This window comes from Scyliorhinus canicula, chromosome 12 (genome assembly GCF_902713615.1).
Source record: "Scyliorhinus canicula chromosome 12, sScyCan1.1, whole genome shotgun sequence".
Taxonomy (NCBI): Eukaryota; Metazoa; Chordata; class Chondrichthyes; order Carcharhiniformes; family Scyliorhinidae; genus Scyliorhinus; species Scyliorhinus canicula.
The window spans coordinates 58,998,425-59,012,604 of record NC_052157.1 but is presented as its reverse complement, the minus strand read 5'-3'; the positions used below and the strand labels follow the sequence as shown (position 1 = coordinate 59,012,604).

At 49.1% G+C, this 14,180-nt stretch overlaps 1 pseudogene; it reads left to right on the top strand.

Annotated features, from left to right (window-relative positions):
• The first annotated feature begins 10,149 nt into the window (after nucleotides 1–10,149).
• LOC119974831 overlaps nucleotides 10,150–14,180 on the top strand; it is a 70,094-nt pseudogene continuing 66,063 nt past the window's right edge.

The following is a 14,180-nucleotide window of genomic DNA, read 5'->3' as shown; positions in this document are numbered from 1 at the left end:
ATCACTAACATCCCCCCTCCCAACTTAAATCAACCAACATACTCCCCCCTCTCCCCACAGTTAAGCATCCCAAAAACCATCCCTCCTCCCCAACATGATCACCAACATCCCCCTCCCCAACATTAATCACCAACATCCCCCCTCCCCAACAGTAATCACCAACATCCCCCCCCCAACATTAATCACCAACATCCCCCCTCCCCAACATTATCACCAACATCCCCCCTCCCCAACATTAATCACCAACATCCCCCCTCCCCAACATTAATCACCAACATCCCCCCTCCCCAACATTAATCACCAACATCCCCCCTCCCCAACATTAATCACCAACATCCCCCTCCCCAACATTAATCACCAACATCCCCCCTCCCCAACATTAATCACCAACATCCCCCTCCCCAACATTAATCATCAACATTTCCCCTCCCCAATATTAATCACCAACATCCCCCATCCCCAACATTAATCACCAACATTCCCCTCCCCAAAATTAATCACCAACATCTCCCCTCCCCAACATTACTCACCAACAGCCCCCCTCCCCAACATTACCTCCCCAACATCCCCCCTCCCCAACATTAATCACCAACATCCCCCCTCACCCAACATTAATCACAACATCCCCCCTCCCCAACATTAATCACCAACATCCCCCCTCCCCAACATTAATCACCAACATCCCCCCTCCCCAACATTAATCACCAACATCCCCCCTCCCCAACATTAATCACCAACATCCCCCCTCCCCAACATTAATCACCAACATCCCCCTCCCAACATTAATCACCAACATCCCCCCTCCCCAACATTAATCACCAACATCCCCCCTCCCCAACATTAATCACCAACATCCCCCCTCCCCAACATTAATCACCAACATCCCCCTCCCCAACATTAATCACCAACATCCCCCTCCCCTAACATTAATCACCAACATCCCCCCTCCCCAACATTAATCACCAACATCCCCCCTCCCCAACATTAATCACCAACATCCCCCCTCCCCAACATTAATCACCAACATCCCCCCTCCCCAACATTAATCACCAACATCCCCCCTCCCCAACATTAATCACCAACATCCCCCTCCCCAACATTAATCACCAACATCCCCCTCCCCAACATTAATCACCAACATCCCCCCTCCCCAACATTAATCACCAACATCCCCCCTCCCCAACATTAATCACCAACATCCCCCCTCCCCAAATTAAGCACCAACATCCCCCCTCCCAACATAATCACCAACATCCCCCCTCCCCAACATTAATCACCAACATCTCCCCTCCCCAACATTAATTCACCAACATCCCCCCTCCCCAACATTACTCACCAACATTCCCCCTTCCCAACATTAATCACCAATATCCCCCCTTCCCAATATTACTCACCAACATCCCCCTCCCCCAACCTTAATCACCAACATCCCCCCTCCCCAACATTAATCACCAACATCCCCCCTCCCCAACATTAATCACCAATCATCCCCCCTCCCAACATTAATCACCAACATCCCCCTCCCCAACATTAATCACCACAACATCCCCCCTCCCCAACATTAATCACCAACATCTCCCCTCCCAACATTAATTCCCAACATTCCCCCCCCCAACATTAATCACCAACATCCCCCTCCCCAACATTAATCACCCACATCCCCCCTTCCCCAACATTATCACCAACATCACCCTCCCCAACATACTCACCAACATTCCCCCTCCCCAACATAATCACCACATCCCCCTCCCCAACATTAATCACTAACATCCCCCCTCCCCAACATTACTCACCACATTCCCCCTCCCCAACATTAATCACCAACATCCCCACTCCCCAACATTACACACCAACATCCCCCCTCCTCAACATTAATAACCAACATCCCCCCTCCCCAACATTAATCACCAACATCCCGCCTCCCCAACATCCCCCTCCCCAACATTAATCACCAACGTCCCGCCTCCCAACATCCCCCTCCCCAACATTAATCACCAACATCCCGCCTCCCCAACATCCCCCCTCCCCAACATTAATCACCAACATCCCCCTCCCCACACTGTGATCCCCCCTCCCCACATTAATCACCAACCCGCCTCCCCAACATCCCCCTCCCCAACATTAATCACCAACATCCCGCCTCCCCAACATCCCCTCCCCAACATTAATCACCAACATCCCCCTCCCCAACATTAATCACCAACATCCCCCCCTAACGTATCCCACAATCCCCCTCCCCAACATTATCACCAACAGCCCCCTCCCCAACATTACTCACCAGACATCCCCCTCCCCAACATTACTCACCAACATTCCACCCTCCCCAACATTAATCACCAACATCTCCCCTCCCAACATTAATCACCACATCTCCCCTCCCCATTTCACTTACCTTCAAGTGACAGGTGAGCCTGCTTGCTTCCTACGATCTCATTTGCTTTGTTATTGAATATTATATTCTGATGAGGACTTCAGCTGGTGAGTTAAGGTATCACTGCAATCCGTTGAAAAAAATCAAGAGGTTTGGCCTTGAACTCACCATGTCAAGATGTTTAGTGAAGTTTTGATTGTTTTAAAAACTTGTCATTTGTGCCATGCTTCCCTGCATATAAATCCTATGCGGCGGCGGAATTCTACATACCTGAGACCAAGGACTGGAGTTGCTCCGATCCTCTGGCTAAAGTGCCCCGGCTCGAATGGAGAATACCCGGTGCGGTTCACGTGAAAAACATCATTGCGAACCCTCACCGATTTTGGGATCGATGAAGAGCTAGCACCCGGCGCCGACGAAACTCCTGCCTCCCGCGCTGAAGTGGCCGGGGAATGGCTGGCCCCGAGCCGTGTCATTTTGCACGAATGACGACCTACAGCAGTTTTGCCAACAATGGCGTCTGACGTAATGTGGACTCAGCCCGCCCCTGGCCATACCCCACCAGCCCCCGCAGAAAGCCCACACGGCCGTGCACGATCCTGGGCAAGTGTAGCGGTGTCTGGACACAGTCCCAGTGCCTTCTGGAACTCAGCCATCGGGGCAGAGCAGCGTGGGTGGGTGCCGGCCGATGAGGCGCCAACGGCATTGCGACTGCGCGCGTTATGATGACGCCATTTCGGAAGGTTGCGGCAATCAGTCCCAATTTCAGAGCCCATTCTCTGCCCGATCGCCGAACACACCACTCCTGGGACTGATTCGAGACCGTTGCTGGGCTAGCACCGGTGCCACATCAAACACAATTGATTCATTGGGCAGGAGATACAAAAGTCTGAGACACGCACAAATAATTCAAAAACAACTTCTTCCCCGTGTTATCAGACTCCTAAACGACCCTCTGATGGACTGACCTGATTAATACTAACACTCCTGTCTGCTTCACCCGATGCAATTGTGTACCTTGTGTTGCCCTATTATGTATTTTCTTTTCTTTTCATGTACTCAATGATCTGCCTTTACTGTACGCAGAAAAATACTTTTCAACTCTACCTCGGTACACGTGACAATAAACAAATCCAATCCAATGAGAAACGGTGCTGGATTCGCCAGATTCAGAATTGACCACTCAGGAGGCTGACATGCTGCAGCCACATATACATACTTCAGTCCCCACACACATTCATCCCAGCCAAAAAGTTGGCACTCGTGCTGGAGCAATGGTGTTCCATAGCTATCCACCCCAGCCCCAGAGCCCACCTACTAGCCACCCCCTGCTACCCCCCCCCCCCCCCCCTCCCCAGCCGTGGCAAAAGCCCCTGTGGACAGACGAGCAGTGCCTAGAAAAAATAGAGAGTTCAAGATTTGTTTGTGAACACGACAGGAGCTCTTGGCCAAAGGCTAGCAGGTTAAACAGTAGTCGGAGACAGAGAAGAATCTGCAGGTGTTTCCTGAAAGGATTTCTCTCTTCTCCAATCTGCCTTTTAAAAGTAACTCTATTAAAATGTCAAGCATTGTTCTCGTCTAAGTATTCCTGGGTCTGCTAACTGTATTTAAATGTGGATTTTGACCTGAGATGGCTTTTTACTTGAGTGGAGATAAAAGATAGCAGTTAAAGTTTAGTGTTTCATGTCATTGTTAAACATTGTTTAACTGGTAATTAATTACAAGCTATTTTCTTTATGATGTTAAAGTTAGTAATACTGTGTTAGTAATGAAGTTCATTTTAATATATCCTATTCCTATTTGTGCGTGAAATCACTACTGGAACGATGTATCCTTTCTTCACAATCTTACAACTTAAATACAATTTTGGGAATTTCTGTCCTCTATCCAAGCAACTGTTGGGATCTGGTCTGGGATTGTAATATACATTGGAAACAGCGAACTCTGGGAGTGCTTCAGGAGCGGTGCCACAAAATGACTATGTCACTCGTGTAGTTAGAATATTATGATTATTTTAGAAAACGTGTTTTAATGGTTACATTTTTAAACTCAGACTGAGTTTAAAGACTATTTCCAAATTGCTTCAAGCTACCAGACACAACTGCCAATTTCAGACTGGGTCTCCTCTTCCAAGAGGACAAAAAAACAATTCTTAACTTATGGATCGTTATGGTCTCGTCAGAGATAAGGGGCTGGATTCTCCCAAAATGGGACTATGTCCCCACCACCGGCGTAAAACGCTGGGGTTGCACTCCCGAGTTTCCTCAAAAAAATAAGATAATTCACTCACCTTCAGGGGGCTCGCAGGGACCCGGAGTGATACATGCAGCTTAGCTGCGGATATGGGCCCCCGTACTTCCGGTTTTGAGTCCGCGCATGCACACGGCTGTGGCCTCCAGTGGCCACGCCAAGCGCCATGGCGGTCTCGGTCCACGGAGGCAGTTGGAAGGTGTGGGCCCCCCCGATCGGGCCGCAAGCCCAAAGATCCGACCACGCACAAGCACTCCTTGGACGCTCATAAGACCCCCCCGGTGCCCGATCCCCCCCACCAGGGCAGCCACGGACTGAGTCGCAGCCGCCACGTGAGCATTCCGACCAGCAATGCCATGTTAGTTCCACGCCAACGGGAACTTGGCCAGTCGGGAGCAAGGATCGCTGTGTGGGCCTTTGGCAATGGACCCCCAGCCGCGCGGAGTACTCCGTGAACATGCCGATTTTTCGGGGCCTGGAGAATAGTCAGACTGGCAGTGGGCCAAATTTCGGCGTGAAATCGGATTCTCCGCCTCCGTGCCAAACCGCGATTTTCGGCGCGAAGCTGTGGAGAATGCAGCCCAAGGAATTCTGTTGAATGCCTCATTCCAAGAATGCAAATCGTGCCTAAGCTAGGGTTGAAAGCGAAGAGCCACTGGTGGGAGACGGGTGCTTTGAAGTGTTGATGTCTATTCAAGAGATCACGTTGTACAGGTCATATTCACATTAGCCATCTTAAGCTTGCCCCCTCAGAATCTTAAAAGGACAGGGAGCTGCCGGCAAACAGGGACAACATCTTGATGAAGCAGGGGAGAATCAGAGAAAGGCCTTGCAAATACAGTGATGTCTTCTGTGAAGTAACGCGGAAGCTCATGGTTGCCAGGGCCTGCAGAACAGAAGGAAGGATTGGATTGGAATTGGATTTGTTTATTGTCACGTGTACCGAGGTAACAGTGAAAAGTATTTTTCTGCAAGCAGCTCAACAGATCATTCAGTACATGTAGAAAAGGGAATTACACAATCAAGGAAAATACATGAAATACATAATAGGGCAACGCACGATATACAATGTAACTTATGTAACCTTCCCTCCTCCCTATAAATCCAATACCGCTCAATAGGCTGAACTGGTAAACACACATCTGGGAATTTGAGTGTAGGAAGCCATCACAGCTGCAAGAAAAAACTACAAACTCTACCACTTCAGACAAGGGAATATCTCAACTGCAAAGCATGTCAGGCCTGCACTGAACACAGACTGCATTGCTCCATTTTTAGAAGTATCAATTTATTCTAATATCTGTGTGCATGTGTGTTAGAAACAGTAGAAGCAACTCGAGCAGATACTCGACAATATGGAAAATTGCCCAAAAACGACAGAAAATCCAACCCGACCAGTTTCCGTCACATCAGGTCTCCTCTCGATCACCAGGAAATTGATGGAAGAGGTTGGCAACTATGCTTTCAAGCAACACTTACTCAGTCACAACCTGCTCGCTGCCGTTCTGTTTGTGTTCCACCAGGGTCACTTAGCTCTGGCAGCATGACAGAACTGGTCGGAACATGGACAAAATAGCTGAACATCAGACGGGACGTGAGAGTGACTGCCCTTGACATCAAGGCCACGTTTGACCAAGTGTGAGATCAAAGGTGCCCGAGGAAAACTGGAATCAATAGATTCAGGAGGAAATTGAGAAGAAAATAAACAATAAGCAATTTGCTAATTGGTATGCTCATCACACACTATCCGTCTGAAGAAGTACCCTTGGCCGATGCAAAACTCTACATTTAATTAGTTACCATGTATAATCCACACTTGAACATCCAGATCTTTTCATGGAACATTATGATACTTGTATTATTGAAGTCAAAATGTAGGCGAATGATATTGCCCAGTATGCCTCTGATCAAGCTTCCATGAATCATCCACTCTGTTGTCACAATCATCGAGGCAGACAGTTTTAATAATGATCTGATATTTACACTCACATTCCATGATCACCTCTTCTTGTTATTCAAACAAATATACATCCCTCTAGCCTGTTGTACGGGCACAAGAGGCACATTCATCCCCCTTGAGCCTGTTACACAGAAATAGGAGGTCCATTCTGCCCCCCCTCAGCCTGTTACACAGGAACAGGAGAAGGCCCATTCAGCCACTTCGAGTTTGTTACACAGGAACAGGAGAAGGCCAATTCAGCCACCTCAAGCCTGTTACACAGAAACAGTGAGGAGGCCCACTCAGTCCCTTAGAGCCTGTTGGACAGGAACAGGAGGAGGCTCATTCAGCCTCCTCATGCCTGTTACACAGGAACAGGAGAAGGTCCATTCAACCCCCTTGAGCCTGTTACACAGGAAAGGAGTCCCATTCAGTCCCCTCTATCCTGTTACACAGGAAAAGGAGTCCTATTCAGCTCCATAGAGTCTGTTACACAGGAACAGGAGTCCATTCTAAGATGTGTTTTTTAGAGAGTAGAGTTCAGAAACACTCGTGTGGAAGTTGGAGGTCCAGTGAGACCAACTGGCTCACAGTCGGATAAGCATCTGGGGAAATTTGATGAGAAATCCCCTGAATGTATCTTGGTGGAATCTGCCACTTGGTTTCAGAGTGCGGTGTGTCTGACCAAGTTGACACTGCTGGTTTAACAAGGACTGTGTACTTCTGAAGACATTATAGTAAAAGATATATCCTGGTAACTTGGGTTATAATTGGGCAGAAAAAAGAAAATGACTGCAGATGCTGGAATCTGAAACCAAAAGAGAAATGCTGGAAATTCTCCAGCAGGTCTGGCAGCATCTGTGGGGAGAGGAAAAGATCTAATGTTTCGAGACCAGATGACCTACCTCCCACTTTCTACGTCTTTTAGCTTTGACAAAGGGTTATCTGGACTCAAAACTTTAACTCTTTTCTCCTCCCTCCAGATGCTGCGAGATCTGCTGAGATTTTCCAGCAGTTTCTCTTTTGTTATCATCAGAAATTGGTGTATATCTGTGAAGTATACAGCTGGGGTGGAGGAATATTATATTATAGTCCATCTTTTCATGTTTAATAAAGGTTTTTGTTTGTTAAAAGTTAACTGGCTGACGTATATAGAATCCCTATAGTGCAGGAGGCTATAGTCCCTTCAGTGCAGTGTTAATGTAAGCCGACGTGGTGATATTAGAAAACGATTATTTGATTATTCAGCTCATTGGGTCTGCACCGACCTCGCTGACAAAAGCACGCCAACCGAGCGCCTTTCCCCAGCTTATCCCGATAACTGAACCGTGCACATCCGTGGACACTAATGGGCAATTTAGCATGGCCAATTCAGCCGAACCTGCACATCTTTGGACTGTGGGGGAGAAATCGGAGCACCCGGAGGAAACCCACGCAGGCACGGGAGAAAGTGCAAACTCCACACCATCACTTGAGGCTGGCATTGAACCCGGGTCCCTGGCACTGTGAGGCAGCAGGGCTAACCACTGTGCCACCATGCTGCTGCCCAAAATGACTGTCCAAGTTCCTGAACAAAAAATAAAAGTTTGACGATTACGAGCCAGGGCTTCCATTCGGGGACCTGAACTGCCCAGTTGCATCATCATCGTAAGACCTCTTCTGTTTGGTCGGTCACCAAGAGTCGGTGGAGATGTTGTGACCTTCTTGTGGGAGGCTTTGGCGACATCCCCAAGGCATTTGGTGGAGGTGGCTTTGAGCCTTGATGCCGGCTCACTGGATTTAAGATGGCTTCTCTGCTTCACATGCTGCAGAGGTGAATGAGGGTCAGTTACAGGCCTCCAAAATTAGTTTTAATAATTTTGAGTCAGGCTCCTGAAGGGTAAGTACTGCACCTGTGGTGATATGCTCACTGTATTATGCACAAGGGGTATGTAAATATGCTACAACAAAGTAAACACTGAGGGAGCACCGGAGATGTCATGACATGCAGACATACAGCTAATGAACACATAGAATAGGACACGACCATGGTAGTATCAGACACCCAGAGGTGACACTACCACAAGGGGCACCCCATGTAAAAGGACAGGGCACAGCTCTGTCTCTTTCCACAGGCGACACTTAGAGAGAAAGAACAGGGGCAGATCAGAAGCATCAAACCCACTACGTGGTCTGAGAGCAGACTGATTAGTTAGACTGAATTACTATAGCAAGATAGCAGGAGAGTCAACTCATAGAGAACTGTGCTAATAGTTCAATAAATCACATAATGTCTGGAGTAATCTTTTGGTCAAAGCTGCATCGAGTTGCAAGCCTGTGTTATCCCAGAGTACCTAATACATCAGCACCCTGTATTTTCACCCAAACAAGGCCCCAAGCCAATGTGCAAAATGTTCCTGTGCGTAGTACAGCAGCTGTTTGTCTCTAAGACATTAAAAGGCTTCCCTGTCCGATGGTAAAGCTCCTGTCCAGCAGGCAGGCCTCAAATCAGTCAAGAAACGGGGTATTTTCTTCAAGGAGAATGAGCAGCACAGACTTCACTTTTTCCTTGGAAAAAACAAAAGGTTCCTGTCCGTATTGGATAATCATCTGGAAGAGTTTATTTCAGACCTTTTGAGCAATAGAATTGTGAATCCTTTGAGTGCAGTACGAATGCCTCGACAACATGTGCTTGGATTCAGAATTGCATTGTTGGGAACCTGACCCAAAGCAACTGGAAACAGCGACACAAAGCAATTGCTGAGTCGTGAATGGTGCAGGAGGCCATCTGGCTTCTCGAGCCTGCTGCAGTCCCATTATTTTCTCCATCACTTTTCTTTTTTTAAATAATTTAGTGTACCCAAATTCATTTTTTCCAATTAGGATCAATTTAGCATGGCCAATCCACCTAGCCTGCACATCTTTTGGGTTGTAGGGGCGAAACCCACGCAAATACAGGGAGAATGTTGAAACTCCACAGGGACAGTGACCCAGAGCCGGGATTGAACCTGGGACCTCAGTGCCATGAGGTAGCAGGGCTAACCCACTGCGCCACCCGTGCTGCCCTTTCCATCCCGTTTTCAAAATAACGTTGAATATGTTGAATTCTACGCCACAAAGTTCTTCAAGTGTCGCTCAAACGGCAATAGGTTCCTATCCGCCCCCCCCCCCCCCCCCGTCTTAATGAAAAATCTGTCACAAATCATGTTGCCAACACTGATGGCCACATTCCTGGACCTGATGTCCTCTGAACTTTGCACCTTAACCCCCAGCTCTCCCCCTCCCCCCTCACTTTGGTCAGCAGAGGTGACTGCCCTCATGAAGCCAGGGCATGCCCACATCGACTGGATGCTGCTCGCCTACTGTCAACATCTTGCCTGGGCAGCTTCCATCCAATATATTTATAATTTATAACTCATGCCACGAGACCACTGAAGGAAAATGCTTCCTTGTGGCATTTTCTGAGTAGGTTGGGGGGGAAATTCGAGACGCAACCTGGTCCAAAGGGGATTCCGGGAGGTTGGCAACGCTCACCATCCGCAGGTTTCGCCGGAATGCGCATGCGCAAATAGCCGACCGCCACTGCTGTCCCGCCGAGGCGCAGGATAGGGCGCACGCGCGGGAGACACCGGCAAGAGGTGTCAACGCGTGTTTCTGGGAGGTGCCAGTGCGCCGAAGCGTCAGGGTTTTATTTCCGGGGGTGGCGGATCGAAGCAGGGTCAAAGCCGCTGCACCGTTGAAGACACGGACCAAGCTGACAGCCCGTCCACGCTCCCTCGCCCAGGCGAGCCATTGCCATTCCTCCTCGCAGGTCCCGCCTTCTCCCGGCAGGCACATTAACACATAGTGCAGGGTGCGCCCATCCTCACGCCCCCACCTCTCCTCGGACATCCCCTCGATTAAGGCCGTCCCCTCTCTGCAGGCACCTGGACCCTTCCCCAGAACCCCGCCCTTCTCCCCAGAAGTCCCGCCCTCGCCCAGGGCCTCGCCCCCTCTCCCCAGGATCCCCAGGAGGTGCCATGGCGGCCTCCTCTGCGGTTGGTGATGATTCTCTTATCCCATCGCCGTGCTGATCGACGAGCTGCGGAATGAAGATGTCCAGGTGAGAGAAGAGAGTGGGAATAAAAACACATTGGCACCTCAAATAAATGCCCACAGCAACATAGGGAAATAGAAATATTTATTTCCAGCGTCAGGTGGGAATGTGAGAGGAAGGGCCAGTGAGGGGGAGAGTCAGTAAGGAGGAGTCTGAGGGAGGAGGAGTCAGTGAGGGGTGGGGTCAGTAAGGAGGATTTTGAGGGAGGAGTCAGTGAGGGGGGCGGGGATCAGTAAGGAGTGCGTCTGAGGGAGGATTCAGTGAGGGGGCAGAGATCAGTAAGGAGTAGTCTGAGGGGGTGGAGTCAGGAGGGAGGAGGTCAGAAGGGGGGTGGGTCAGTAAGGAGGAGTCAGTGAGGGGAGTGGGTTCACTGGAGGGGGTGGGGTCAGAGAGGGGGCAGGGCCAGTCAGGGGAGGAATCCAAGGATTCTGTAAGAGGGAGGGGTCCAGTGAGGGATGAATCAGGAGTCTGAGGGGGAGGGGTCAGTGAGGGGGAGGGGTCAATAAAAGAGGGGGTTCAGTGAGGGGGGGGTCAGTGAGGGGGGGGGTCAGTGAGGGGGGGGGGGGTCAGTGAGGGGGGGGGTCAGTGAGGGGGAGGTGGTCAGTGAGGGGAGAAATCGGTGAGGGGAGGTCAGTGAGAGGGTGGGGTCTGTAAGAGGCAGGGGCTAGTGAGGAGGTGAGGTCAGTGAGGGGGAGCAGTCAGCAAGGGGAGGAATCAGAAAGGGGTTAGGTAAGGGGAGAGGAGTCGGAGGGGGAGGGATCAGTGAGGAGGAGGGTTTATTAAGGGGAATGAGTCATAAGAGGGAGCAGTCAGTGAGAGGGAGGGGCTAGTGGGAGAGGAATCAGTGAGGGGAAGGAGTCTGACATGAAGGAGTCCAGGGGGAGGGGTCAGCGTGGGGAGGATCAGAGGGGTTACGGGAGGGGAAGGAGGCAGTGAGGGAGGCGGTCAGTGAGGCGGAGATGCAGTGGGGAGTCACGTGAACAGGTCACGAGGTGGCAAGTTCAGTAAAATGCTCTATCAATGGTGGGGGGGCAGTGAGGGGGAGCTGTCTGGGATTAGTTCAGTTGGAAAGGGATATTTTGGGGGAAGGATCTGTTGTGGAGAAACGGTCAGTGAGGGGAATGGAATCTGTTGGGGAGGGGTTAGTGAGGGAAAAGTATCTATTGGGGAGTCAGTGAGGGGGATCTGTTGGGGAGGGGGTAAATGAGGGAGGGATCGGTTGGGGAGTGGTAAATGAGGGGAGGGATCTGTTGTGGTGGGTCAATGAGGGAAGGGTTCTGTTGAGGTGATGGATCTGTTGGGGGCAGGGATCTATTGGGGCAGGGATTTGTTGGGGCAGGGATCTGTTGGGCAGGGTTAGAGAGATTGGTTAAAATTTGCCACAATCTTACTAAACGGGGGTGAGTGCTCAACAGACTGAATGGCTTCTTGTACCTGATGTTCTTGATGGTGAGTTACTGGTCAACAGGGGAGCACCAGTGGCTACCCCCTGTACTAGGTATATTATCCTCGCAGAGGAGGGGAGGGGAGTGCAGCTGTGTTCCTGAGAATGATACTGGGTAGTAAAAACGGGCACAGTTGAGAGGAGAGCTCGCAGAGAGAAAGACCGTGTATTCCCTCAAGTCTAGAGGTTTGAGGATTTTCCCATCTAAATCGCTCAGGTAAAGCCATGATCCATGTTGATTCTTAACCTTGCTGTTTGCTGTTCCAGCTCCGTCTCAACAGCATCAAGAAGCTATCCACCATTGCTCTAGCTCTGGGTGTGGAAGGACTCGGACTGAGCTCCTTCCGTTCCTAACAGGTGAGTGCGAGGGAGAGAGAAAAATAAATTTCTCCTGAATTTCCAAACGGATTTATTTGTAACTGTCTAATTTGATGGCAACTAGTGTAATACTCCACTCCAACACAAGTGGACACATCGTCTCTAGTCGATCATTGAAATACTTTAATAATTTTGAAGGCCTTGTTCAGGTCACCCCCTCAACCTTCACTTTTTCAGAGAAAAGAGCCACAGCTTGTTCAGTGTTTCCTGGTGGTTACAATCTCTTGGTTTTGGAATCATCCTTGTGAATATCTAGTGCCACTATGTCTTTGTCTCAATATGGAGAGCATAACTGCACAGTGTCCCGAGTTTGGTCCTATTCAAGGGATATGGAGATCAAAACTGTGCACAGTGCTTCCAGTGAGATTTAACCAATGAATATGGAGACTGGAACTGTGCACTGTGCACCAAATGTGGTCTAAGCAAGGGTTATTGTCATGTGAGTGTCCCTTTACAAAATGTTTCTGTCTTATCACATGGCTTCAGTGATGTAATTGTGTGAGGGGGGAGCTGGGCTGTGGCTCTGAGTTTTACTTTCGTTTTTGAGTTCGACCTGGTTTTGTATTGCACAGGTTGAAAAAGAAGTTTCTCTATCTTCAGTTTAAAAGCTGTTTCCAGATTACTTCAGAACTTAAACGAGATAACTGTTTTCTGGAATGAATTCAAACCTGTTGTTTTGGAAAGGAAGAAAGAGTATCCATACCACAGTCTTAAAGTTATTAAGACTGCCGTGTGCTGGGCCACACCTTTGAAAAGGGAGTACTTTTTATGGGATCTTGTTATTAAATTGGAACACTTAAAGTGGAGAATTTATTAAGAGTGATACATAGATTACTGTAGCTCTGTGGGGTATTTATGTTGTAGTTGATAAAAATGCTTACTGCGTGGGTTTATAAAAATGTTAACTAAATTCATAGAATAAAGTTTGTTTCGATTAAAAGTGCTTAAGGGTTCTGTTGAAGAATACCTGAAAGCTAGGTTCTTGTGCTCATCGTAAGTAAAATCAATAAACAGTTGTCGGTCAGGTGAACTCCATGATATACTTTGGAATTTTCCAAAACCCTGGCCCATAACAATATAGAGACCAGAACTGCACACAGTGCTCCAAATGTGAGCTGACCAAGGGATATGGAGACCATAACTATGCATAGTGCTCCCAGTGTGGTCGAACTAAGAGAGATGGAGACCAGAACTATGCATAGTGCTCCCCGTGTGGTCTAACCAAGGGATTTGGAGACTGGAACTATGCACAGTACTCTCAAGTGTAGTCCGACAAGGGATATGGAGACAGAACTGTGCACAGTGCTCCCAAGTGTGGTCTAATCAAGGGATATGGAGACAGAAACTGTGCCCAGTGCTTCCAGTATGCTCTGCCGAAGGTCGTAAGTCGATCATGGCTCCTCTACAGTGTCCAGCAGAAACAAACCCTAGTTCCCTAATTTAATTCAGGTTGGATTCCTGTTCCGCTTTTATATTGCAGACACGATATACGATGAGGATGAGGTGCTGCTGGCCTTGGCTGAACAGCTGGGATCGTTCACTGCCCTGGTGGGAAGGCCCAGCATTTGTGAACTGTTTGCTGGTGAGTTGGCGAGGTCTTCGCTCCTGCAGTACGGTGCTAAGGGGCGGGGGACAATTCTTCATCAATGAAGGACAGCTGAGACTTATGAGAAATCGCCACATGCAGGCGGACTGCTCCAAAGAAAATGTTAATTCAAAGCTT